This window comes from Oncorhynchus gorbuscha, unplaced genomic scaffold (assembly GCF_021184085.1).
Source record: "Oncorhynchus gorbuscha isolate QuinsamMale2020 ecotype Even-year unplaced genomic scaffold, OgorEven_v1.0 Un_scaffold_552, whole genome shotgun sequence".
Classification (NCBI taxonomy): Eukaryota; Metazoa; Chordata; class Actinopteri; order Salmoniformes; family Salmonidae; genus Oncorhynchus; species Oncorhynchus gorbuscha.
Window position 1 is genome coordinate 567,572 of NW_025745383.1, and position 5,000 is coordinate 572,571.

A 5,000-nucleotide genomic window follows, 5' to 3' on the forward strand; every position below is an offset into this window, starting at 1 on the left:
GTTGTGGTATACTGGCCATATATCACAAACCCCCAGAGGAACCGTATTTCTATTATAAACTGATTATCAAAGTAATTAGAGCAGTAAAAATAAATGTTTTGTCATACCCGTGGTATACGGTCTGATATACCACGGCTGTCAGACAATCAGCATTCAGGGCTTGAGCCACCCAGTTTATACATGTATATATACCAGGGTTAGGGTCAATTCCATTTCAATCGATTCATAAAGTTCCAATTCCACATTTGAAAAACATTGAAGAGAATTGGGATTTCACTGTACTTCCTGAATTGACTGCAATTGAAATGGAATTGACCCCAACCCTGATATATACACACAGTGTTTTCAGAAGGTATTCAGACCTCTTGACCTTTTCCACATGTTGTTATGTTACAGCCTGCATTTAAAATAGATTACATTGACATTTTGTTATGTTACAGCCTGCATTTAAAATAGATTACATTGACATTTTGTTATGTTACAGCCTGCATTTAAAATAGATTACATTGACATTTTGTGTCACACAATACCCCATAATGTCAAAGTGGAATTATGCTTTTTGAAACTTTCATAAATGAATACAAAATTGGAATGTTTTGAATCAATAAGTATTCAACCCGTTTGGTTTGGCGAACCTAAATAAGTTCAGAGGTCAAAATGTGATTAAGAAGTCACATAATACGTTTTAAGGACTCACTCTGCGTGCAATAATAGTGTTTAACATGATTTAACATGATTTGTGAATGACTATCTCATCTCTGTACACCAAACATACAATTATCTGTAAGGTCCCTCAGTCGAGCAATGAATTTCAACACAGATTCAACCACAAAGACCGTGGAGGTTTTCCAATGCCTCGCAAAGAAGGGCACCTATTGGTAGATGGGTAAAAAAAACAGACATTGCATATCCCATGGTGAAGTTATTAATGACACTTTAGATGGTGTATCTATACACCCAGTCACTACAAAGATACAGGCGTCCTTCCTAACTCAGTTGTCGGAGAGGAAAGAAACTGCTCAGGCATTTCACCACGAGGCCAATGGTGATGTTAAAACAGTTACAGAAAGTATTCACACCTTGACTGTGAACCACTACTCACAGAGTTTAATGGCGGGAGATGATGGGAGAAAACTGAGGACGGATCAACAGCATTGTAGTTACTTCACAACACTAACCTAAATGACAGAGTGAAAAGAAGGAAGCCTGTACAGAATACAACATATTCCAAAACACGCTTCCTGTTTGCAATAAGGCCCTAAAGTAAAACTGCAAAAAATGTGGCAAAGAAATGAACTTTATGTCCTGAATACAAAGCGTTATGTTTGGGGCAAATCCAACACAACATCACTGAGTACCACTCTTCATATTTACAAGTACGGTGGTCGCTGCATCATGTTATGGGTATGCTTGTCATAGGCAAGCAAAAGGGAGTTTTTTTAAATACAAATGACCGGAATAGAGCTAAGCACAGGCAAAATCCTAGAGGAAAACCTGGTTCAGTCTGCTTTCCAACAGATATTGAGAGACAAATTCCCCTTTCAGCAGGACAATAACCTAAAACCTAAAGCCAAATATACACTGCAGTTGCTTACCAAGACCACGTTGAATGTTCCTGAGTGGCCTAGTTACAGTTTTTGACTTAATGCGTCTTGAAAATCTTCGGCAAGACTTGAGACTTGTCTGTCTAGCAATGATCACCAACCAACTAGACAGAGCTTAAAGCTCTTAGAGACTTACCAGAAAGACTCACAGCTGTAATCGCTGCCAAAGGTGTTTCTAACATGTATTGGCTCAGGGGTGTGAATACATATATATAAAAATGTTAATACATTTGCAAACATTTCTAAAAACACGTTTTCACGTGTCATTATGGGGTAGAAAAAATATATACTTCATCAATTTAGAATTCAGGCTGTAACACAACAAAAATGTGGAATAAGTCAAGGGGTTTGAATACTTTCTGAAGTGTATATGGCTCTGGAGGATAATTCTACTTCCTCCATCAAAACAGCTCCTCAGCAGTCCTTTTTGTTGTTTCGCCCATATATGGAGTGTGGCGGGAGCAGGGAGGTCTTCCATTGGCTGGTCTGTGGTGGTGTCGATGGCTACATGACTACAGATGCCGTCATGTTCATCCAAACCAAAAGCGAAAATGTTAACGGCTAAATGAATGGGTGTGAACCCGGGTTGTAGCGTGCTCGCTAACAGTGAGTCCTTCTGGGAAAATGTGTTTTAATATACTAACAAGTGAAATGGGATATGGAGGACGAGGTACAAAACTAGTGCACTATTTTCCCTAGAAAGCACATTCATGAATAACACTGAAGATTCACAGAGACGGTTTTGTTACATGAGCGTCCAATGGTTACATCAGGAACCTCAGCTCAACATCCAAACAACCAACCAGAGATGGCGGAATACACAGACAGGAGCACACAGAGAGGGGAGAAGGGTTCTGGTTAGACAGGCCTGATGACAGTCAACCTAGATTGACCAATCAGGGAGGGTTTTGAGAAGTCAAGGTCCCGCCCTCCTCCTGGAAGAACAAATCGAGTCAGAGGGACGAGGGGATGGATGGACAGACAGGTAGACATGGAGAGAAATATGGAGGGAGAAGGAGGGAATATGCAAAAGGGTGATAGAGGAGTGACATAGATAGTGAGTGATACATAACAACATGTATAGAAGGACACACCTGGGGCACAGAGAAACATGGTAAACCGTGGTAGAAAGACAGATTAAAACAGTGAAAAGACAGGCAGTGAAACCGTGGTAGAAAAGACAATAGGAAAGACTATATATATATATATATATATATATATATATATATATATATATATATATTTATATATATATACATATTTAAATAATAAACTATATCAATTGGAGAATAGATTAAGACATAATGAAAGGTAGTATAACAGTTGTAGGGAGGAGGAAAGGAGGGAAGGAGGGAAGGAAGGGAGGAAGGAAGGAAGGAGGAAAAGAAAGACAGAGTGAAGGAAAGAAGGTGGTTAATATTGTAAGGAGAGATGACAAGAAGGTGCAACAGATTGAAGGAGGGAATAAGGAGAGATGACAGGAAGGTGCAACAGATTGAAGGAGGGAATAAGGAGAGATGACAGGAAGGTGCAACAGATTGAAGGAGGGAATAAGGAGAGATGACAGGAAGGTGCAACAGATTGAAGGAGGGAATAAGGAGAGATGACAGGAAGGTGCAACAGATTGAAGGAGGGAATAAGGAGAGATGACAGGAAGGTGCAACAGATTGAAGGAGGGAATAAGGAGAGATGACAGGAAGGTGCAACAGATTGAAGGAGGGAATAAGGAGAGAAGTGCAGGAGTGATGGACATAAAGAAAGAAAGGAAGTAAGGAGGGAAAGAGTACAACTGAGAAATTACGAAAGCGGGAAGAAGGGAAGGAGGGATAGACAGAAAGACAGTTTGTCATTGTGCACCACAGGCCAGCTGGTGATGTTGAGAAGGAGGAGCCTGTATGGAACTGGACAGTCAGTGCAACCAATGAGGTGACAGCATTCAGGAGGATCATACCAACTTATAGACGGGGTCTAAAATATCGTACACTCCATTCACCTAGGGCCCGATTGAGACTTGAGATAAGTAGACTTAACATGGACTTAAGTCAATAAAACATGGACATAAGTCAACATTTGTTACTTAAGTCCATGTTAAGTCAACTTATCTCATGTCTGAAAAGCGCCCCTACTGAATACCCACAGAGCCCTAACCCCGCATCATGGTACGTGATCTTGGATAGAATAAGATGGGTGCCAATTCTGTTTCTTAAAACATCCAAGAAAACATCTCAGCAACTTTGGTTTTGGGCTGAACCATTACTTTAACTTCAGCCTCCACAGGCAGATAAAAGCCATTAGAAGCTGTGGACTGCAGCACAGGAGCAACGGGGTATCCCGGGGAATGGGGACAAGGTGTTAGAGAAACAGTGCACATCACATGAAGAGGTAGTGCATTTACACAGCATTCATAGACAACAGGAGTGCACACGTACATTGGCCATGTTGTATCATTATTATTCATATCATTTTCAAAACAAAACAATTGCAATTTGACAGTTTAAAACATCTCCCCCTTCTCCTCACCACTACACCATTTATCCCCCCCATGCTTAAAAAGGGGAGGAGTTCAAAGAAGTACTTCAAGTGGCAATCTGCGACTGAGTTTTATTATTTGAACGGCAGATTGCCCCTTTAAGTAAATATACAAGTGGTGGGTATGATGGGGGTAAAGTAATGGGTAGGGGGGGTTATAGTAATGGTAGAGTAAAGGTAAAGAGGTAGCGAGTGGAAGAGCCAGGCCGGGCCTCAGCCTACGATAGCCATCCATCATGCTAACTGGGAGAAACAGGCAGAAACAGCCTGGTGCCGGAGTAGAGAGAGAGAGAGAGAGAGAGAGAGAGGTAACTGGAGTTAGCATGCTACAGGGGTAACCCAGGACCAGGCAGCGCTCATCGGGAGGGTTCCAAGGTGGAGGAGGTAGATGTGGGAGGATGAGCGGGGGCAAGTGGGAAATTAAAGGGCTTAGGGGTTGACGGACCAAGGAGGGCAGCGATGGAGGTCCTGGAAAGGGTGCAATGGGGCCAGGAAACGGGGTCTAGCGAAGAAGTGGGTTTGGGGTCATGAGGATGGTTTCTGGAGGGAAGGGAGGCTATGGAGGTCTGGAAAGGGGGGCTATGGGGGCAGGAAGTAGAAAGGGGCGCTATGGGGGCAGGAATTAGAAAGGGGTGCTGGGGCAGGAAGTAGAAAGGGGTGCTGGGGCAGGAAGTAGAAAGGGGTGCTGGGGTAGGAAGTAGAAAGGGGTGCTGGGATAGGAAGTAGAAAGGGGGTGCTGGGGCAGGAAGTAGAAAGGGGGTGCTGGGGTTTGAAGGACCAAACTAGCAGCCATGGGGGTTCTGGATGGTGGGTAGAGAGGAGGGAGGAAGAGTTGAGGAGCTAAAGGAAGGGGGAGCTGAGGGGGTT

General features: G+C 42.9%; 1 protein-coding gene across 1 annotated transcript in view; it reads right to left on the reverse strand.

The window, feature by feature from the left end:
- The window catches only part of LOC124018637 (voltage-dependent P/Q-type calcium channel subunit alpha-1A-like), a 37,139-nt gene that overhangs the window by 29,544 nt on the left and 2,595 nt on the right, over nt 1-5,000 (reverse strand). The window lies entirely within an intron of this gene.